This window comes from Pipistrellus kuhlii, unplaced genomic scaffold (assembly GCF_014108245.1).
Source record: "Pipistrellus kuhlii isolate mPipKuh1 unplaced genomic scaffold, mPipKuh1.p scaffold_m20_p_2, whole genome shotgun sequence".
Lineage (NCBI taxonomy): Eukaryota > Metazoa > Chordata > Mammalia > Chiroptera > Vespertilionidae > Pipistrellus > Pipistrellus kuhlii.
The window spans coordinates 61,739,389-61,763,882 of NW_023425515.1; the positions used below are offsets into that span (position 1 = coordinate 61,739,389).

The window sequence follows — 24,494 nt, forward strand, 5'->3', positions numbered from 1 at the left end:
ATGAGAGAGAATCATTGATCAGTTGCCTCCTGCATGCCCCCACTGGAGATCCAGCCTGCAACCTGGGCATGTGCCCTTGGCTGAAAAACCTGGGACCCTACAGTCTACAGATTGACACTTTATCTAGTGAGCCAAACTGGCTAGGGCCCATTGATTTTTAGAGAGAATGGGAGGGCAGGAGGAATGGAGAGAGAGAGAGAGAGAGAGAGAGAGAGAGAGAGAGAGAGAGAGAGAGAGAGAGAGAGATTAATGTATGAGCTACACATCCATTGGTTGCCTCCAGAAAAAGCTCCACCTGGTTATGGGATCGAACCTGCAACCCACAGAAGTGCCCTTGAGCAGAATCTAACCCAAGACCCTTCAGTACATGGGCCAATGGTCTAAACACTTAGCCATACCAGGTCGTTGAAATAGCCTTGTATACCTAAGATAAGTCCCACTTGGTGTGGGGTATTATTTTTTTATACATTGTTAATTTCTTTATCCATTCACTTACTGAAGGACATCTTAATTGCTTCCAAGTTTGAGTAATTATGAATAAAGTTACCATAAACAACCATGTGCTGTTTTTTTTGTAGACTCCTTTGGGGAAATTTCAAGGAACACAATTTCTGGATCATATGGTGAGAGTACCTTTAATTGTATAAGAAACCACTAAACTATCTTCCAAAATGGCTGTATTATTTTGCATTCCTACCAGCAATGCATGAGAATTTCAGTTGCTCAGCATTCTCAACAGCATTTGGTATTGTGGATGTTCTGGATTTTGGCCATTCTAATAAGTGTGTAGTGATATCTCATTGCCATTTTAATTTGCATTTCCCTGATAACATATGAAATGAAGCATCTTTTCATATGCTTTCTTGTTACTCTGTAACAGTTTGGTGAGGTGTCTGTTAAGATCTTTGGCCTATTTTTAATTGGGTTGTTTTTTTTGTTGAGTTTAAAGAGTTCTTTGTATACTTTGGATTTTCAAAATCTGATTTTCAAAAGCTGAAATAGCCTTGTATATCGAAGTTAAGTCCCACTTGGTGTGGTGATTATTCTTGTTATTCATTGTTGGATTTGACTTGCTAATATTTTGTTGAGGGTTTTTCAATCCATGTTTATAAGATATATTGATTGGTAGTTTTCTTTCTTGTAATGCTTTTGTCTGGCTTTGGTATGAGGGTAAGACTAACCTCAGATTAAGTTAGGAAGTATTCTCTCTGCTTCTGTCCTCATTATGGGGAATTGCAATACAGGCATACCTTGGAGATATTATGGGTTCAGTTCCACACCACCTGAATAAAGTGAGTCATAATCTTTATGCTGGTGAAGGTTCTTGCCTTTAATTTATAAAAGACACAATCACTGTGATGTGCAATAAAGCAGAGCACAATAAAATAAGGTGTACCTGTAGTTTTTTCCTTAAATAAACCCATTGTTTTAATGTATAATTAATCTCCTTTCTTATTAGATTATGAGAGTCATCAGGAGCATGGGTTAAAAATTCAGGCTTCCAGAGTGTACTCTACTGAATCACAGTCTCCAGACAAGTATCCTGGCAATTAGTAATGTTAGTAAGCATCCCAAGGTGATTTTAAAGATCTGACAAATTTGGAAAATAGTATTAGGAGCCAAAGTCTTGGACATAGTCTCATATATGGAAAGAAGTTACTTTGAGTGGATGCCTTAGCCCAAGTGACCTTCTAACTTTCGCTGGCCATCCAACATAAACTACTGATGATAATAGGGTTATCCCCAAATTCATAGAATATTAATGAAAAACAAATAATTTTCAAAATGCACCTTCTACTAGTTCTCATTTTTGTTTTAAATTAAATTGTTTAATTTCAGAATTACATAAAATTATCATTGTTACTACAGTTGCCTTCTTTAGCTAGAAAGATAAAGTTAATTTAACTTTATAATACTAATAGAAGACTTTCTTTTAAGCCTTCACACATGGCTAATTAACATCATATGCTTGTGGAGTCCAGTGACTACAGGCACAATAGATAATTTATATAACAATGGAAAGGAGAGTCACTTTAATGCCAATTACACTTCTTTTCTAGAACTTCAGACAGAGGAGTAAATGATGCTATTGACCTGAGTACCTTCATTTGTTTTTATATCTTTATTCATTTTACAATAAAAAGAACTCTACCATCTATGAAATTTCAACTTTTCTTTTTAAACTAGCAATGTGAGTGCTATAAAACAGATTACTGGAAATAAAATGTGGTCTGTCAAGTCAAAACAACATCTTATTTGAATTCCTACTTTTGCTCCCATTTTCTATGGGACGTTGGGATTTTCTTTAATTTCTAGAACCTTGGTTTATTTATGTTTATAAGGGGTTATTAACACTTCCTTAAATGGAGAATAAATGAATCACTGTTCTCCAGTTTTCATTCTCTTCTATCCTGTGGTGTTGCAATGGATAAGATATTGTGATGTATATCCCATACCCATTGATGTGGGTCTGTGGTGGGCAAACTGAGGCTTGCAAGCCACATGTGGTTTTTTGGCCCCTTGGGTGTGGCTCTTCCACAAAATACCACGGCCTGGGCGAGTCTATTTTGAAGAAGTGGCGTTAGAAGAAGTTTAAGTTTAAAAAATTTGGCTCTCAAAAGAAATTTCAATCATTGTACTGTTGATATTTGGCTCTGTTGACTAATGAGTTTGCCAACCATTGATCTGGGTTACATTGTGCAGATAGCTTTGCTGGATAGATTGAGGGCAGATGTGACAGAGTATTGATTTCAAGCTAAGGCCCTAAGAGATCTTAGAGCTTACTCTTTTATTCCTCTGACCTATAATTAAAAAACAAAATGAGCACACTCTTGAAAGCCATTATCACTTTAACCTAGAATGATCTAGACTAGGGGTGTCGAACTCAATCAGAGAAGGGGCCAAAATCTAAAATCCAGCCTAAATCGCGGGCCGAATGGTTTACTGAATAGTCATAAACTGTCATTGTGATGGAAATGCAGCAGAGTGCAGTGATGACAGCGCGGTGCAGGCCACATTGCAAGGCCTGGCGGGACGGATTTGGCCCGCGGGCCTTGTGTTTGACACATGTGATCTAGACTGAATATCTCTGGGGAAGTCTTGACAATCCAAAGTTCAATTCCAAGAGATGAATCAATCAACGTATAGAACAATCAGCAAGAAAAGTAAATACTAGTGTATGTAAGTCAATGAGTTTGGGGGAGTTTGGTATGAAAGATTACTGTAACAGCAAAAGTTGACTAAATGATCTTGTAATACTTCCAATGTAATACAATCACATAAGCATTAAACTTCCCCTAAAATATTTTGTCATTTAGTATTGTTTGAACTTGAAATATGAAAAAATATTTAGAGGAAGAATAAGTAGATATAATCAATAATGTCTTTACTTTTAGAGGGTCACGGTAGATAGAACATAAAAATACATATAAATATACAGATACTAAGAGTGTATATAAAGTGGATGGGTTATTATAGGCTTTAAAAGAAGAATTTTAATATGATTGATAAAGAAACCATAGAAATAAACAAATAAAGGAAAAAAATCTTAAAAAAATGTCAAAGAGGCAATTCTTTAAAGACTAGGAAATAAAATTTAATTTAAAAAATGTTTTACCCAGATTGTACTTACTCCGCTAAGGTGATATGGCAGCATAAATAATTTAAAGATGGGAATCTATAAAGCCACTGAGAAGATAAGACCCTCAGGCATATAAAGGAACACAATGTGTGGTGCCCAATAAGCACTGTAGCAAGTGAGATACTATGCACAAAGAGCATAGCCAGTGTCTAGTACACAGTAAATGTTCAGTGCATTTTGGCTATCTTTCTCCTGTCTTGACATAGAAATGTTGGTGGTTTTTCCCCAATCAAGGGTGACATTATTTTTTTCCATTTGATTGTGGCTCTTTCAAAGTAGGAGTAATATTTCACTAATCTTTGTGTTCTCAGCACTTCTTATAAGAGACAAGCATATATAGAAAGCACGCTTCCTTAAAAAAAGAAAAAGAAAAAAAAAAGAAAAAGAATACAAGGTGAAGGGGAAGAGGCAAAGTTTCTAGTGTACTTTTTGAACTGTAACTATTTGCCATATAAGGTATTTAAAACTTACCTACCTAAATTAATTTATTACTAATGGTGGTTTATGCTTTCTCATAACTTTGTTTTTGATACTTGCTAACTGACTGCTGGCAATTCCTGGTGTCTGATAGTGACACCAGGAATTGCCAGCAGTCAGTTAGCAAATTTAAAAATGAGCACAGCTGGCATGGCTCAGTGGTTGAGCATCGACCTATGAACCGGGAGGTCACTGTTCGATTCCCGGTCAGGGCACATGCCCAGGTTGCAGGTTCAATTCCCATTGTGGGGCATGCAGGGGGCAGCCAATTAGTGATTCTCTCTCACCATTGGTTTTTCCATTTTTCTCTCTCTCCCTTCCTCTCTGAAATAAATTAAAAACAAAACAAAGCACAGCAACTATTAATTATGGGGAGATGTTCTTTAAAAAAATACAAGATTTGTTTTCTTGATTGATTTCCTTGTGTTACCTAGACATAAAGGGAACAAATTAGTTTTTTTTTCCCTTTAGTCTTGTGAAAATTTTAACTAGAAGACATAACCTCAGCACTTGTCTTATGTAAATCCCATAGGTTACCCTACAGAACATAGATTATGAACAGTCACAAGGCAGGAGAAAGAATAAGGCACTGCCTCTTTTTTCAGAGAGATGATAGTCTAGGAAGGGGGATTATTAAAACAAAGACTGAAACACAGAAAATTAAAGGAAAGGCCATAAATGACTTTTAAGTACAAAAAGCATATTGCATTCAAAGATTCCAGAGAAACTATGTGTCTGTAGCCAAAGAAACCAGGGAAATAAAGGAATTTACTTAAAATCAGCACTTAGCTTATCATGCAGAAACTTAACCAGAGTCAAGTGTAGAAATTCACTTTAGAATATGTGCTGTCTTAATGGAGGTTCTGAAAGTCTGTACAACAAACACAGGAGAGAGCATTCGCTGCATACTTTAGCACCAAGTGGGCTGCTGAAGGTGGTAATGAGTTGTTTAGAAGTTCTGAGCATAGCTAACAGTTCTAGAGTTCAGAAGGCATTCATCTCAACAGCCACTGTCCTGGAGCCCAGGGTCAGGAACTGAGGGTGTTTTCAATCTGATCAGGTGGAAGGAGAGTACAAGAGTTTCTGGAATCATGTTGTGTCAGCCTGGAGCCTGCTTCTCTGAGGAATGACCACTGCCTGGATGTACAGTGCACCTAGATTAAAGTAAGCATGCTTACTGAAATAAATTGCTCTAAATGTTTTCCCCATCCTCTTTATAATACCATTCTTCTTCTTAAATTCAAATTCCTTCTTTTTATCTAATTTAGACTTTTTTACTTTGGATAGTAAAAAATAAGACTGTATTTTAAGCACTATAACTATCATAGTCAAATTGATATTAAGCTTATGATAAAGTAAATTTTTATATATGTCAAAACCTGTTTATTTTTCATATACAGAAAGAGTAGGATAAGAAAATAGGAATATGAGAGGTTAAAGTAAAAAATAATTTCATGATATACAAGCCTGTAAATATTATTTCTTTAAATTTAGTTTTCTTGTCCTGTTTCTTTCTGCTCAAGCTTGAGTTTGTTACAGAGATAGCCTTAGTGAGAAATTGTTTAATTAGACACTGAAACAGAAAGAACACCCTCCATTCAACAGTACTCAAATACTATATGCTTGATGCAGTTCACAAAGATGCATAAGCTTTTATAAACTGGCTTTACATAAAGTTAACATTAAATAGATTATACTATAAACAAAGGTATTAAATTATAAAATCTCATCATTTTCTAATTATTTTAATGACTTAAAAAAAAACCACATTTTTATTGATTTCAGAGAGGGAGGAAGAGAAATGTCAATGATGAGAGGGAACCATCCATCTACTGCCTCCTACACACCTTTCACTGGGTCTTGAGCCTGTAACCCAGGCATGTGCTCTGACCTGGAATCAATCCATAACCTCCTGATTCATAGGTCAATGCTCAACCACTGAGCACACAAGCTTAGAATGACTTCTTAAGCTTATTGACACTTTAAAAGTAGAAATGCTATTAAATGGTGTGTTAGTACCTACATCTTTCTAACTTTGAATTTAATGATGTCAAGGTTGTAGACTGAAGTCAGCCATGGAGAGAACATTTGCACATTGGAAATCAGCAAATACTATGACAAAGATTTATTATTTTGTTGATTTTCTAGGCTTACAAAAGTGAGGGAAAAATATTAATAGTGAATATTAAACCTAAAAGTTTGCTAAATCTGAGATGTGAGAATTTGAACAAAGTAATTTGAACAGATCACATACCATGTTTAATGACAACAAATGTATTGGGATAAGAATTACTGGATTGTCATGCAACTCCATTTGTCAAATTATGACCTTTTACTGACTGGAGATTAAAAACCAAAGACCAAAAACCTTTGGCAAAAATTAATGAAAGCATCCTGTGAGAATCAACTGACTGCACAGAATTTATCCTATATAATAAAAAGCTAACATGCAAATTGACCTAACAGTGGAACATGGAACAATTGGTTGTATGATGTGCACTGACCACCAGGGAGCAGGTGCTCAATACAGGAACTGCCCCTGATGGTCAGTGAGCTCCCATAAGGGAAGCACCGTTCAGCCAGAAGCCCTGAGCCAGGATCATGTCTGGTGAGTGCAGTGGCAGTGGCAGGAGCCTCTCATGCCTCCACTGCAGTGCTAAGGATCCCACTGCAGGAAGCAGGCCTAAGGCCATCAGTCATACATCCTCCAAGGGTTGCCAGATTGTGAGAGGATGCATGCGGGCTGAAGAGACCCCCCTTCCCAGTGCACAAATTTTGTGCACCAGGCCTCTAGAAATAAACAATAGTTCATTCCTTTTTGTAAATTGTGTGCTATACATCTTTTATATCATTAAAACTCATAGAAAAATATATGTATATGAACACCTTTCTTCTTCTTGAAGACTGCTTATTAGACATTTACTATCACACAACTGCAAAAGATTATGTAAAAGAAAAATAAAATTGTACTCCCACTAAAAATTCTGAATATTTGAATATAATACTTTTTAACCAAATTATTATTAAACTGGGAAGTCTTTAGCTTGTTTGGTGATGACTAAAATAATAAAATAAAGCATAAGGGAAGAAAAGAAAATATCTGTGGCTTAAAAAAACAAAATTTAAAAAACATTGGATCAGTGACTGTTCAAAGTTGAGTTTAGTTCTTACCTAAGTGACACAGTCAACTCAAATGTGAATGGATTGTAAATTAGATTTCATACAAGTTTATTTTTTTTCTCTTTAGTATTTACAGTATTGTCTTTCTTATTTTATAGGTTTTAAATTTTAACCCATCTGGAGTTTGAGTCAAAGCTTTTAGACTTAGGATGGGATTTGAAAGGATAAGGGAGTATCCCTTTTAGCCATTGGAAAGATGTGGGAAAATATGACATTCTTGTCCTTTTTTTTTTTCAGGCTTTAGAGAGAAAAAGTAATTTTATTAAAGCCAAAATGTGGTGTATGATAAACTAAATCTTTAAGGCAAGGTAAATAACATAAAGCTAAGTTATCAATGTTATTTCTTTATTAATATTGATAAGAATAAGGTCTAGTATCTGATCTATATCTGACACTGAACAAGAATGCTTATTGACCTATTTACACAGAAGAGTATATTAATTTGGGGGACTTGTTATAATTAAGCTATAAAACTTTGTGTGTGTGTGAATTTAATCTATTGTATTGATTATCCATTACTAAATAATAAACCATTCCAAAATTTAGTGGCTTATAAAAATGTTTTATTATTTCTCATGGTTCTGTGGTTTGGCTGTGGATTGTGTAGGCTGCTCTTGTCTGGCACTGCTCAGAGTGGTCTGCTGCACTGAAGTTGAAGAGCCTAGTCCTCATCTACTCTATGTCTGAGATGGCTGATAGCTGGGACCTTTCTCTCCAAAGGATCCCATTATTCTGTAGACCAGCCTGAGCTATTTTTCATGGTGGCAGGTTTTACTCTCAAGAGTTAAAGAGGAGACTGCCAGGTCTTTTGTGGCATAGGCTTAGAATTTGCACAGCATTATTTTTGCCGCATTTTCTTGGTTAATGAAGTCATACATTTAGTATAGATACAAATGTAGAGAACATAGATGTCTCCTCTTGATGGGAAGAGCTGCAAAATTGCCTTGCAAAGGTTCATGGGAAATATTATCACTCTCAGAAAACAATCAACCTCACTCACAACCCAAAAAAACTCCATAGAGGTTTTAGGTTAATATTCTTTTATTTGTGTATTTCTAAGATTTAAATCAGCTACCCTGAAAATGATGCCTGAGAGCAAATGAAATAATATACTTTTCAATCATTAAAACATATGGCCTATTAAAAATAAATTGTTCTAATAGATAATATTAAGATACAATGGTCATCCTGATAGAGTGCAAAAGGCACATTGAGTTTTCAATGTCTGGCACTGCTGATATATAAAGCCAAGAGCTGAGTTCCTGACAGACTGGAATGTCCTTTCTGCCCACACCAGTTAGATGTGTCTATATTTGGAATTCACCTACCATTACTTCCTTTTCTAAAATCCAATTCCTTGACCTTTTAAAGAGGAAAGAAAAATACAGTGTCATTGCATTGGCTTAAACACATTTTGAATATTTTCTTAAGAAAATAAAACAGCAAAAGAGAAGGCTGGAGGCTGGCAGAATTTTGAGGCGTGTGGTTGTGGTGAGTGTTGGCATGGAGTCATATTCTTGTGTTTTTGCTGTTTTTTTTTTTTATAACTAAATTCTTCTTCCTGATACCCCTTAAATCCTAAGTGCTGGATTGCACTCCTGTTGTATACAGGAAAATTGGGACCACTGAGGAGGCAGAATGTGTGATGGTGGTGACTGAGGGAGAGAGAAGAGAGCTGGATTTTTTGGGGGAGGCAAGGAATTGTTTGTTTGTTTTGTTCTAGGAGGGAGGAAGGAAAAAAATAGGAAAAATCAGAATTTAATTCAGCTATGGTGTCTTCTTTATTCCTTTCCCCAACTAAGGTGTGAAGTCTGTTTTGATGCTGCAGTCCTCGTGTCTGCAGGAGGATTTTATTTCAGGAGTCCCACCTAAGTTTTGAGGTTAAACATCTGTCTTAGATGACTAGTCTACCTGCTGTGGGATATTGAGCTATGAGATATACTTTTGGCCTAGAGATAATAAATTATAATAATATCTATCTCAAGAGCTGCTAGGAGAATGAAGTGAGATACTTATAACAATTAGTACAGCAACTGGCTCCATTGAATTTTAAATAATTGGAAACCACACTTATTATCAGCTATAATTAGATATTAAAATTAAAACTCCCATAATACTTTAGAAGTGATAAAGACAAAAATAGTCTAAAATGAAAGTATTAAAAAGGAGTTATGAGGTATTATAGACCAGTATATTTATGTATGTTTTGCAAATTTGTATTTATTTTAAATATAAATCTTCATCTCTCCAATTTTTATTGCTTAGTAACATTAGGTTAATGAAAAGGAAAACATAAAATTATTGTACTCTTCAAATTCTGGATATCACAGTCACCCACCTTGGAAAGTGATTTTTTTGTTGGCAAGTTGTCTGCCATAAAGGGCATACACAGTCATACAGGGTGGAGTGAGTTACAGTTTGTCACCTGATTAAGATCCCATTCGTTTCTTAGTAAGAGATTTATTCACTTCTTGATCACATTTCAGCTCTTTTCTAATTGTCTAGGGTAGGATCTTCTAGTTGCTGCCTTATCTTAGTTTAATAAAACATAAAGAGTTTTTGTTTTTATTTTTTATAACCCTTCCACATTACCTCACTGTTAGGTTGGTAGCATGAGAGTCTTTCTAAGGCACATGTGTCAAACACAAGGCCCGAGGGCCAAATCCGTCCCGCCAGGCCTTGCAATGTGGCCCGCACCGCGCTGTCATCACTGCACTCCGCTGCATTTCCATCACAATGACAGTTTATGACTGTTCAGTAAACCATTCGGCCTGAGATTTAGGCTGGATTTTAGATTTTGGCCCCTTCTCTGATTGAGTTCGACACCCCTATTCTAAGGGCTACTAAAATTCCTGGTTTTCTTTTATATTATATAGCCTTGCCACTCTCACGAAGTATATTCCTCATAAGAAAGTTTCTCTCCTCCATATCTCTTTTATTTTTACTTGTATTTCCTGATCACTTTATCTCATAAAAAATGACATTACCAAGACAGAGAATGAAATCACAGCCTCTTAGAAAGTTTCTCTCTCAGAGATGATTTATAAAAAGTAGTGAAAGTAGGTTTGGGTCTGAAGTGGGGTTTTGAGTGGATCTGATTATTCATCTAAAATTATGGACCAGCCCGTCACCTCTGCCCTTAATCTCCAGCATCTGACTACATGAGTCAAAATTCATGCAATGGAAGAATCTTCTAGGAGGAAGTTTAGGATTAATGTTCCTCAGGGAGAAATAGTAAGATGAATATGTCAGCATGGTGCCTGGCCAAGGAGCTTCAGCTGCTTCTTATTAAGAAGGGCCTAAAGCAAAAGCTGAGAGGCTTGTTGTCATGAAAGAATGTTTAGTATTTGGACAGGCCTATGTTTGGAACTTATGTTTGAAGGTCCATATAGAATTGGGGACACTGATATTTTCCTCAGTTCTGCATTGAATTATGTGTGGTTCTGACAAAGATGGGTTGTTTTAGCTATGTAATGCTGCAGAATAAGCCACCCCAAAATAGTGGCCTAAGGCAATGACAGCAATTCTTTGGCTCACATTTCTGCAATTTGGGCAGGGTTTGGCAGAAATCATTCATTGCTTGCTCAACTTGGTGTCAGCTCCAAAAGTGGGGACTGGGATGATCTGAAGGTCTCTCCTTTCACTCATCTAGCAATTGATGCTGGTTGTAGGCTGTCACCTTAGTCAGGGCTGCTGATGGAAACATATGACTTCTCCAGGTACCTTGTGATTCCTCATAAGATGGTGGCTGGGCTCCAAGTACCAGGGTCTTAAAGGGGGAGCCATGAGAAAGCTGTATACTTTCTGTGTCCTAGATTTTGAAGTCACAGAGCATCACTTCTGCCTTTCTCCAGTGTATGAGGCAGACATAAGCTGCCCAGGTTCAAGGCGAGGGTGAGAAGAATTTATTTCTCAATGGGGGAGTGGCAAAACCCTGGAAGAACATGTGGGGCCAAAAGTCATGCTCTGGCCAGTTTTGGAAAATAAAATCTTGCATAAAGACTCAGGGCATTGCAGAAGTGCATTAGGGTTAAACAGTTTCTTTTTTTATTTTTTATTAAATTATTATCTTTGTACATATACCATTGCCTCCCCTCCCATACATGACCCCCTCCCCAGAGTTCTGTGTCCATTGGTTGTACTTATATGCATGTATACAAGTCCTTCGGTTGATCTCTTATCTCCCCCAGATCTCCCTAACCTCCCCACTGTAATTTGACAGTCTTAAATAGTTTCAGAAGAAATGCTCAAGGGACTTTAGGGATGTAGGTTTCTGATGCTGTATCAAGGCGCCAGTCCTAGTGGTGATGTGTGCTTTTCTCCTGGCTCGGTGACAGAAGATACCAAAGGGAAGTTTGATTTAAAAAATAAAAGGCAAACAAATAACAACAACAAAAAAAACAGGAAATAAATTATGCTAGTCTTAAATCCAGCAGTGCAGGAAACACTGACTTTTTTGAGGCAGTTATGCAAGTAAAACCTTGGACATGTGTATATCAATGCTAATGTGAATTCGTTTGTGCCATAGGATGCTAAGGCCGAGCAATGCAAGCTAATGAGAACATCCGACAATCACAACCAGTAACACTAATCCAGTATGATTTTACACCAACTACTTTGTTTCTCAATATGCAATTATTTTTTTCTCCCTGCATCCAACTTCAAATTGAATCATTCAAATTGAAATCAAAGAATATCAAACGTTTTTAAAGTCCATAAGAAGTTGTCTTTGGTACTATAATTTAATAGAAATTCATATATAACCTGTTACATTTCTTATTTGAAGAACTGGTTTATAACTGCATTCTCTTCTTGTCTTCTGTCTATTCGATTTGTGTTGAGATTAGATCTTCCTTTAACCAGTTCACTTCTCAAGAGATTTCAGAAAAAACTTAATTTATGCTGGTCTGACTATTGCTATACATTAAATTTCAAGTGCTTTTATTTTTAATAAAATTCCAAAGCACTGAATCCACATGATAACTTTCACTGCTCTTGATTGATTTCCTCACTTCCCTCAAGCAGAGTCATTGGCAGGCTTAGCCGTTAGACTGTATATCTAGTAACTCATCTCCCAGTTTCTCTTCCTTTTTATGAACAGGCTATATTGAACAATGTCAGAATCAATGCCAAACCTTTGTGTGTCGAATTATTAACTTTTCTCTCAGCCACGGCTGTTCCCTAAGTCTTCTTCCAGAGCTTTTCAAAAGCAACTCTTGGTAGTATTTTGCCCTTTGCCCTTAATGACTTCTTTTCCTTCATAATCTATTACAAGGAAACTTAAAAAGCTTTTTGAAAGATCTGAGAAATTCATACCTAGTAGGTCACTTATATAGTGTGCTATGATTAGATCTTACTTAAAATAGGAGGAACTTAATAGACTAGGGGTATTCCTTCTTTGAGAGCTGGGTTTTTCTGACTCTGTTTTTCTGAAACTTCATACTACAGACATACTGGTTTTCTTTTCATTAAATTCTCAGTGTTTTACCCAAGAATAAAAATTAGTTTTGCTAGGATATAATTTCTTAAATTTCTTTATTTTTTTAAAATATATTTTATTGATATTTTACAGAGAGGAAGGGAGAGAGAGATAGAGAGCCAGAAACATCGATGAGAGAGAAACATCGACCAGCTGCCTCCTGCACACCCCCCACTGGGGATGTGCCCGCAACCAATGTACGTGCCCTTGACCGGAATCGAACCCGGGACCTCTCAGTCCGCAGACCGAAGCTCTACCACTGAGCCAAACCAGCTTCGGCTAATTTCTTAAATTTCTTTTGGATGCTTCTATATTTTATAGTATGTGCCATGTTAATGGCAGTTTTCAGAAGCACTAATTGTGAGTTTGAGTTACAAAATGTATAATATGATCTTACATAGAAATTCATCATAAAGACTAGAAATACATATGTGAATATATTCCCACATACTTGCTGACCCAAGTTGGCTCAAGTTTAACATATTTGAGTTTATTAAGTAATTAAGTTAATTAAGTAAAGGTTAATTCTATTTGTCAGCTTTACTGGGCCACATGCTTCCCAGATATTTAGTCAAAAATTATTCTGTTTCACGTTGGTGTTTTGGGGTGAGATAAACATTTACATGGGTAGACTGAGTCAAGCAGACTGACCTCCATGAAGTGAGTGAACCCCATCCAATCAGGTGAAGGCCTGAATAGAATAAAAAAGATGACCCTCTCCTGAGTGACAGAAAACTCTTTCTGCCTAACTGCCTTTAAACTGGGTCATTGGTTTTTCTGATGCCTTCAGACTTAAATTGAAACATAATCTCTTCCCAGGAATTTAACCTGCTGGTTTTTGGACTGTCACTACACCATCAGCTCTCCTGGTTCACAGACCTTTGCACTCAGACTGGAACTGAACCATCAGCTCTCCTGCATGTTCAGCTTGCTGACCACTTCTTGGGGCTTGCTTGCCTCTATAATCATGTGAGCCAATTCCTTCTAATCCTATATAATAAAGAGGTACTATGCAAATTGACCCTCATGCCCTCATAAGATGGCTGCCTACAACCAGGATGGCAGGGGGATTAGTGAGGAATGACCAAATGGCTGAACAGTAGGCTGTGTGTGGAAACCAGACCAGCAGTGAAGAGCAGTTGGGGGCATTCAGGCTGGCATAGGGGGGCAGTTGGGGCAACCAGGCTGGTTGGGGGGAGGGGGAGTTAGGGGCAACCAGGCCAGCAGGGGCAGTAGTTGGAGTAATTAGGTCGGCAGTGGGAGCACTTTGGGGTGACCAGGCTGGCAGAGGGGGCAGTAAGGGGTGACCAGGCTGGTGAGGGGGTCAGTTAGAACCAACCAGACTGGCAAGTAGGGGGCATTTGGGGACAGCCTGGCTGGCAGGGGGGGATAGTGAGGGGCAATTAGGCAGGCAGGCAAGTGAGTGATTATAAGCCAGCAGCCCAGGATTGTGAAAGGGACGTCCCCAAGGGGTCCTGGATTGGAGAGGGTGCAGACTGGGCTGAGGAGACTACTTCCCTGGTGCACAAGTTTTGTGCACCAGGCCTCTTGTAAATTAATAAATATAATGACATATACATCCTATTGGTTCTGTTTCTTGGAAGAATCCTTATACACTAGGGAATATTACAGTTGAAATTATAATTGTAAAAAAAATCTCATTTATTCTTCCTAACAACTTTATGAGGTATATACAGTTTAAGAAATAAAACTAAGTTTAAAGAGGTTAAAAGGCTCTTTCAAGATAATACTGATAAGAGCCATCTTATCAGTATTATCTTGAAAGAGCACTTTTGATTCTTATAAGTGTATTTCCAGTAGGACATGATCTCACTCATCTAGGGGAAATGATGAACAACATAGACTGATGAACAAGAACAGACCCGGAGATAAGGAGCCATGGGTCAGACTGTTGGACCTCAAAGGGAGGGTGGGGATAAAATAGAGAGATCAAAGAAAGGACTTGTGTGCATACATATGAGCCTAACCAGTGGTCAAGGACAATAGGGGGTGGGGGAAAGATAGGGGAGGGAGATTGGAATGGGGGGTTGAGGACAAATATGTGATACCTTAATCAATAAATAAATAAAAATAAAAAATAAGATAATACTGACAGATAGTAAAAGGTGGACTTGGGATACAAAGGAGGGAAATTCATAAAACATTATTCTCCCCACCAAGGTGACACTTGTATGGGGGAAAAATAGCAGGTTGTTCCTTTCAGTGCTGACCAACTGCAATAGGCTCACTTGTCTGCAGGCAATCACAGGGCCCTCCTTGGGGACTAGGATGGCACAGTGAGGACTGTATCCCGGACTAGGTGAAATTAAATCCAAATTGGATCAGGTAGTCTAACCTGGAATGCTATCTGCGGTCCCAGCATGATTTCAAGTCATGGAAAGGAAATACCAAATCCAACATTGCAGTATGAAAGATGAATGTTAGCAGGGATTCTGAAAAAAACTTTATCCAGAGAGCCACATGGAACTACAGGCCTTTACATAGGCCTTTACACTAACCAAGCATGGCCAGCTTTCTCAGGGTGCCTCCCGTTAATAAAAAAAGAAAGAGGTGTGAGTGACCATATCTGGCACAAGGATACTGGGTTGACCAGGCAAAGGGCCTATGGGACAGGACAACTCTGCCTGTCTTGTTCAGTGCCATCAAGAAATGAGAAGGGTACTTGGAAACAAAAACAACAAAAAACAAAACCTAAACAGACTCTGTCTAAACAAAACAACTGTGACTGATAAACAGAAGGTACTGTAAGGAGGCCAGAAGGGAGACCTGGCAATGTCAGACCTTGCCTCAGGTATGCCCCCTGCTGCTACCAGTCCCAGCTCTTCCCTGCTGGGACCATAGCATGTCCCTGCTGGCACTGGTTCTGATTGAATTCTGAGTCTTCTCCTCAAGCAAGACTTTGCCCCACCTTGGAATGGGTTTTAGGATTATGTTCTTTTACTGAGCCTAGGATCTGGTGGCACACATCATAGCTGAGTCACAGGGCTGCTAGATTTGTCTAAGATCCCTCCCTTCTTACCAACTCCCTTTCTTGGGTCATAGTCTTTCTCTGTTTCTTAGTAACTCTGGCTAAAAAACTAACTTTGATCCGAGTTATTAAATTGCTGAGGTCTAACCAGCCTGATGGTGCTTAAGCTTCTACTTCACTTTCCATTACACCTTGAATTTGGAATCTGGCCAATTTTATTTCTATCTTACTGCCTCTCAGTTGATTCTAGACCAGGGACACTGAGCTGCGCTTGGGTCTCAGGGGCTGCACTTGGATGAGGAAAGGGGCTGGGGTCATCCTAGGCATGGGCCAAAGGGAATAGGATCTAATGTCTAGAGGAGTTGGGGCTGAATTGAAACTAGGGTAGGTTCAATATATTGATTGGGGGAGGGTTATAACATCAGCAACTCAGAACAGGTGATATTACAGGTCTGGTAGACAGAGCCTGGCTAGCTCTGCTAAAAACCAGTGCCCTGGATCTGGAAGGCTTTGTGGAAAGCAGCAGAGAGCTCTGCCTTCTGTGGGGGTGTGCTGTTAAGGCATATCCTTGAATCATACCGGTTAAATCTGTGACTCCCTTTTTCTAGCTGTGATCTTTGGTAAATTATGTAATTCCTCTGCTTCCGATTGTCTGTAAACTGTCAATTATAATGCTTGCTCACAGTCTGTTACAGGGATTACAGGCATATCCTGCGTAAGTGCTCATCAGATGGTCATTCTCAGTACAGTTCTATTCTCAGTTGCATAGCCTTGGGGAAATCATTTCACATTTTTGGGCTTTAGTGTCATGTTCAATGAATGAAGAGGTCAGATTAGATCATCTCTAAATATTCATCCAACTCAAATATCCTACAATCTAATCTCAGTTGTTACTTGCTTTTTAAATTTTTTGTTTATTGGGGTGACATTGATTAATAAAAATATATGTGTTTCAGGGGTACAATTCTAGAATACCACTTATCCCCCCCTTTACCCTCTTTTTTTTAGATGATCTTGCAGCCACTGCAACTCTTACCCAAACCCACAAAGTAAATAGAAGCTCATTATTTTTTTTAAAACAACACTTTGAAACATTAGAGCCCACATATATGTTTAAATAACCTTGTCAAATTTTCTCTCCCTGCAGAGTGCTTTTCATTATTCTTTTTCATTAAAATAAAAATCCCTCTGGTTGACTTTCTAAATGTGTTTTTGTTAGGCTTTTAGCCTGTTGTTAACCATTTTCAAGTGCAAATTAAACTCTGTCCTCCTAAAGCTGAATGCTCTGCTCCCCCCTGAGCAGTCACCCATGATGATGATAGAGTGGGCACTTAATATGCTATCTAATAATAATATAAAATCTAATGTGTAATGATCTGCTCAGTGAGGTCTGTCACACAATTCCTTTATCAGTGATTTTCACTATAAAACTCTGCATTGAGAAGGGAGGGTTAAAATCTTGCCCAGCAAACGTCTGCTGTGGTAAATAGGGTATCTAATATCCAGAAAATGAATATGCAGACTCCAGAAAAACATATGCAATGAAGGGAAATGGACTTTCAGATTAAAAAGCTAGTAGCAAAGACCACATAGATCTAATTTGCAACAGAAAAGAATAAATGTAGTTGATTTCCTCCCTAGGACAAATTGCACTTAGATATAATTTTTCCTGTTCTTTATTTCAAAAGCAAAGTCAAGGGTTTCCTGTTCCTTTATGTTCCATAAACCAAGTCATTCAGATAAGCAGCCCTTTGCTCTATCAACTAATTACTTTCTGATTTGCTTTGATCTATTATTCAGGCAGTAAATCCCAGCTTCATTGCACCCAGGATGTAAAACTCCAATGAAATCACTGTTGCTGAAGGAGATAACATAGAGTTGTTGATTTGAAAGAGGCACTTCCTTTAGTTCAAAAAGTGTAGTATGTGACACACACACTTCCATGCATTCAGGCAGTTGACCTTGCTGCAATGGCTTTTTTTTTTTTTTTTTTTTTTTTTTACTAGAAAACAATAATTTAATAATCATGCTTTTGGGAGGGTGTTATGTAATCTATTTTGTGTGCTACCCTTATAAATTATAATACTTTTATATGCATAAAATAGAGTGTTGTTGTTTTTTAGTGTGGCTATTTTTCAGTATTTCATAGTCAAATCTTCACATACATTATCAACTGGCTTAAAAAGTTACTTTTTTGATTCAACTGCATTCAAATATTCTTGCATAGGTTATTAACATTTTCCTGAACAAATTGAGTTTATAAATTAGAATTTCTTTACAATCAATTAAATCAAAATCAATCAATATGTACAAATCCCAAAGAGCCATCTGTGAGAATGGTAAAAGCTGTTGTGATTATGTTTACTTCAATATTTGTGAAAGCATGTCCGTATCCATTTGGCTTGGGAGAAAAAATTATTTTCAAAAATCATATGTGAATAAGAGTTTGAACTCTTTAAATTATTTTATAAACAAAAAATTCTTAGTACTGCTTTTTTTTTTAAATCCATTTTTTTATTTTATCATTCATCTTCTCTCTTCACTGTTTCCCTCTGCATATCTCCATATCTCTGTATATTCTATGCCCTAGACTGGTTTGGGACATGGAAGGGATTCTATAAGACACCAATTTCAAAGCATTTGTATTTTTTTAAATGAGATTTTCTCTTTCAGGCCCTCTCTGATAGATTGTAGGAACACTAAGAGAGCAGTCGATCTTACTAGATTAGCTCTTCATTAAGCAATGTTTTAATGTACACTACTCAAACTCTATTACGTGGTCTTAGAAATCATTGATCATCTGAACTATTTTTTTCTTGTGCATCTTAAGTAATTTACTCTCTTCCGTCCCCCTCCATGCTACTCCAGGTCCATATAGCAACTTTTCCTCCTAAATTTAATCTAGTTTCCTAAAGTTATCTGTGTTACTCTACTAAAGTATCAAGAATTTGGCTCAGAATAAAACTGCCATTTTAGTACTACATTATTTGACCTGGCAAGGGCTTGGGAACAAAGTAAATTTTGGCCTCATTTTTGAGAGGTGGAGATTTGATAATAATTAACTTTCTTGATAACTAGAAGGCAGTGAGGAATTTGAAGGCTATGGTACCTGTTGTATGTACTGGCAAGCAGCCTTGCCACTTGTTCCTTTATAAGAAGAAAAGAATGATTACATTGTTTTCTGATCTTTTCTATATTGAAAGGGTTCCCAAATAATAAACTGATTGGAAGGATCTGGTATAGCACAAATAAAACTGGATGAGGGTGTGAGTGTGGGTGTTTTCTTAGTCTTGGCTTCCTAAAATCAGAATTATATGACTTTGTAAATAAGGTAATCGGTATTTTAAGTCAATGTTGCTCTCACAAAAATTAATGAGTATTCAAACTTTCACTGATGAAAACTGACCTAATTTCAGTTGCTTTCAAAGTTCAAATTAAAGTGCTTTTAGAGTTGCCTTGCCTACTATCTAACTACCAGGGATCATTTTTCTAGATACTTTATTTTAAACTCTTTGAGCCAACTTTCTCATTAGTAAAATGGAAACATATATAGTTTCTGCCCATTAGGTTGTAATAGGATTAAATGAGATTATATAAGTGAATCAGGTGAGTTAACAACTGTAAAATATTTTAGGCAGTGCTTGATATATAGCAAGCATTTGATAGATATCAGCCATCATTATCATTATTTAAGTCATTTGGCATCTGATGAGTTTGATTCTGGAAATAAATTGCTCATCTAAACTTTAGTCATTGGAGGGGGAAGACTTACCAAGACTGCACTTTTAGTTTTCTACCATCAAGTGAGTCAATCTAAGAATGTGTTCATAGTCCCAAGCACTCTTAAACCTTCCTTCTAAGTAGAAGAGAAATACTATTAACTATGATAGGGCTGTATGTTCAGAGAAAAGCTACCTTTATTCATCCACTTCCCCAAGTTTTATTTTCCATTGACTTGTATAAAGTAGAACAATGGCAGAGTTTTCCCAAATCCATTTGGCCCACTTTCACATTCTAAATTGTTTGAGTATTCTTGAAACTTTTTATTAAATCAAAACCTCCTAATTACACAGTCTTTGTAAGAGCTTGTAAAGTATGGGCTATTCCAAAATTGCTTTGATGGTGGCCCTTGCTTTTGTCCTATTTTGACCACTCTTCTGTTTTTCAAGGCTCTATTAAAGAAATATTCATTGCATATTGCTGAAATTTATCAGATCACAGAAAGTATTACTTCTGATGGTAGGTACAGTGCATTCGAGTGGTGAAGCAGGGCTGAAATCTATCTAGCTCTGATAAATTGCTGGTGGATGTGGCAGAGCAGTAGCTCGCTTGGGTGACCTGCCCTCTACTAACTGTACAAATAAACAGAAAGAAGAGTGTACATAATGGACACTCCATATATATATAATATGTACAAGTTAATATACATAAGAAAAGCTAATTTATAAAATTTTGTAGAGTTATTACCTATAACTTAATTAATTCTAAGATATGAAGTCTCTGAGGTAGACACTGTTTTTCTTTCTGTTTCTAGATGAGGAGCTGGAATCACAGAACAGTACACAGCTTGCTTGGGATACCCAGCTAGGAAGAGGCAGAATTGGGACTCAAAGTCAGGAAATGTGACTCTTTATCACCATGCTAGTTAATTCAACCTGATGTGTGAATATCACTTATTTATTTAAACAAAACAAAACTGAAGTTGGGGAAGTGAGTACCTTGTACCACACTCAGATTAGGAGAAAAGTGTCATGTCACGCATATCAGTGTCTAATTACACTGAGTGGCCAGATTATTATGATCTCTGAAGGCATAATAATCTGTCATATATATATATATATATGTATGTATGAGGCCTGGTGCATGAATTCATGCTTGGGTGAGGTCCAGCCAGCCTGGCCAGAGGGAAGGGACATGGGCAGTTGGCCAGCCTGCCTGCTGGTCAAACTCCTGGTTGAGGGGACAATTTGCATATTAGCCTTTTATTTTATAGGTTATATACTGAGTGGGAAGAAGAGAATCATCACAGGGCAGACAGGAAGAGGGAACAAAGAAGCAAAAGAGAAGGAAGGAAGCCTGGAAAGAGTAAAGAAGGCCAGTGCCCCGGCCGAAGAGGAGAGCAGGCCTGCCTCGCACCCAGGCTGGCCTGCTCCCCTGTTCTTTGGGAGAAAGCAAATTTCCTCCCCTCAAGGCTCTAAATCCCCCGCCTGCCAAAAAATTCATTTGAAAAAATTGAATTATGCCTGAGGATCCAGCACCCTCCAAAAGGCCCTGGAGATCAGAACAATCAGGATTTAAATTAATTGCTTAATAGGAAATACATCACACACACACACACACACACACACATTTCTGAGAACAATACTGATAATTTGCTAAAACTAGGGTATGCTTGTAACTCTTTGCAATAATTGAATTGCTGGTTACAAGAATGAATGCCTATAGAGAAATTGTGATTGAAATCCCCGAAGTTAAGTATTACTTCCATAAAGGAATAGGTAATTAGTGAAGTATTGTGCATGTACAGCCAGTATTACACTCAGCACTTAATTATATATGTCTCAAACTGTTTCCCAGTTGTTGCGTGTATGTTAGTCTTGTTCCCCTGAACTTGATCATAAACTTGGTGGGAGCAAGTGTCAGGTTATGTTCTTTCGTTGATGTCTCCTACCATGCCTGGCACAGCCCTAAAAGCACACCGATACTCAAAAGTCGATGGATGCTGATTGGAATAAATCCATGAGCCTAGAAATTTTTGGCTCTTTGAAAGAAAATGTCTTTAGTTATGCCAGCATGCCACAACCAGGACACATTTCTCAGGAGAGCCAAAAAAGTTAACATACTATGTAGCTTGTTAAATGGAGTAGAGAATTTGAAAAGAGACATCCTATTTAAATGCAAAGAAGTTATAGATGACTTCATATCAGGAGCTTGCTGCAGAACAGTTAGATTTGAGTTTTGTTGATTTACCTACATTTATAGAGACTGACAATGGCCATTAAACCTGAAAGGGGATGGAGAGCAGAGGATTACCCTGCTGCATGGTGACCCCATGTTTTCTGGACCCCTTTACTTCTCAAAAGCTTTGACTGTGATCTGTTCATAAAAAAGCAACTGATGTGATCTATTTATGAGGGACAAAAGTAAAAGTATATACCATTATGTTTACTAAGTTGAAGTTGACTTCTTCACTTCAGAGACATAGAAATAATAACTTCTGGTCCAGGAACATTCATTCATATTTTCTGAGTAAATCTTCCATTTAAAAACATTTAATGCATGTATATTAATAATAGTTTTTGGTTTTTTTTTCAAATGAATACTGAAGAGTCCAAATCCCATGTATGTTCACTTTGATTCCTTATGAAAGGTGACAGTGGTGGCAGCTGAACCCAGGCTTCGGGCATCTTTGGCCCCCCATGTGCGTGTTGGTGTTGGGGTGGTGAGACCTGGGAAAACCACCCTTGTACAGAGGCTCCCAAGACAGCTGCACAGCTCTCCACCTTATGAGATTAATCTGGACCCCAGTGCATGAAGTTTTCTTTCCTGCCATATTGGTATGAAATTTATTATCTAGATTCATCTATAAACAATTTACACCCTCAACTCAGGATCCATATATGGGATTGTGCCCAATGGTGGCATAGTGATCTCACTTAATCTCTTTGCTAGCAGATTTGATCAGGTGATGACAATTATTTTTATTTTTTAATTAAATCTTTATTGTTGAAAGTATTACATATGTCCTCCTTTTTCCCTCATTGACCCTTTCTAGCCTGCCCTTCCCCATTCTCTGCCCCAGGCCTTTACCACCCTATTGTCTGTGTACATATGTTATACACATTTGCATACAAGTTCTTTGGCTGATTTCTTCCCACCCACCCACCTATCTCAACGTTCCCTCAGTCTGTTCCATGCTTCTATGTCTCTGGATCTATTTTGTTCAACAGTTTATTTTGTTCATTCGATTCCACATACGAGTGAGACCATATGATATTTGTCTTTCTCTGACTGGCTTATTTTGGTTAGCCTCATATTCTTCAGGTCCCTCCATGCTGTATCAATGATGAAATTTATTGAGAAGGACTCTAACATGTCTAAATATGTCTTGATTGACACACCAGGGTAGATTAAAGTATTCACCTGGCCAGTTTCTGGGACAGTCATCAACGAGGCCCTGCATCATGTACAAAACCAAGCTCCTTTTCATTGCAGGCATCATTGAGCACAGCTTTGCAATGGGATGAGTGAAGATTTGGAGGACCACCAAGATGCCTTGAATCAAAAGACTACCTACATCAATAACCTGGGTCATTCAGTGAGCTTGGTCTTATATTTGCAGCTCATTCAGGGTGGTAGGTGTGTCTACTCTTCTGGGTACAGGCTTAAATTAACTCTTTTTACAAGTCACTGGTGCTGTGGAATAATATGAAAGGTAGTGTCATTCTGAATATGGACATCCAAATAAATTGCTGGCTTGTGCACAAAGCCATATCAGCAGAAAGAACAACTTGAGCACTTTCGAAAAGATATGGACTCTATAGCCTTCGACACAGGAACTGAGACATATGGTTTGTCTCCTGTGTCTGATCCTTCTGACCTGAACCTGACCAAGGGAAACTTGGATGAAGAGGAAGAGGAAGCAGACAGTAACACTGATGATATTGAGAGGAAAGCCATGATCCACCAGTGTTCCAGAATTTTATGCAATACCAATGGCACAGTACTGGAAGAGAAACAATGAGTACTTTCTAGAAGTCCAAAAGTTTGGAATTCTGCAAAGGAACTATACTTACCTCCAATTATGGTTACTATCCTACAGAATCAACAGGTAATATGTTAGTGGTTATCATGCCATCACACCATAACAACCGATCTGTAGGAGGCTGCATGCACAATGAGGCATGTGAGGGTGGCCATGTGAGGAGGTGGGAGGCAGGGCGCTTCCTCACACGATTTCAATCATGTGCTAGGCCTCTAGTAAATAATAATTTTGTTCAGAATAACAGAGTTTCTTTTATTGGGGAAATCTCCTGACTCAGATCAATCCAGGGATAGAAGACATTTGGACCTAACAGGTAAATGCCAGTTCCCCTTGGCCTTTCCCTTGGATTTTTGTAAGAAAGAATATTCTGACTGTTCTTGGGTGCTGGTATTCCTTCCAGCATAAAAATTCATGTTTTATCATTTGAACTCAAGTACTTTTGCTGCTGACAGATGGAATATAAAGAGAACATATTGTTCACTTCAGATCTCTATTATTAGTCTGAATCTATAATCTTTATTTCCCTAGCATCTTGCCCTTGACCCATGAGTTCTCCTTTTAGCAGAAAGGGAGATGGGTAACATGAGCTTGTACAGAGTGGCAGTGGTGTCTCCTTGGCAACCAATCAATGTTAGTATGAAATGTCCTCATGCTGGGTAGCTCATTATAGGACAGCAGGTTTGTTGAAGACAGTGGGCAAAACATAGAATTAATTAAGAAGAAAACTTAATTAATTAAGCTTTCGATGGTGACTTGGATAAAGAGTTTTTAATGTTAACTTTACTTAAGCCTGCTTGTCATAATTTCAAATAAGAAATCTGTATAACTACAAATAGATTAACTTCTGTTGATCAGAGAGGTTTAAAGCCACATGTTCAAACCTGTCACAGTGAGGATATGTTTACTCAAGTTTCCGCTGGACACAAAACTAGTAACTTAAGGCAAAGTATCCTTGGTGATTTAT

At 37.7% G+C, this 24,494-nt stretch overlaps 1 pseudogene; it reads left to right on the forward strand.

Moving 5' to 3' along the window:
• Window positions 1-22,828: 22,828 nt before the first annotated feature.
• Window positions 22,829-24,105, forward strand: LOC118722939 (annotated as a pseudogene).
• Window positions 24,106-24,494: the final 389 nt, after the last annotated feature.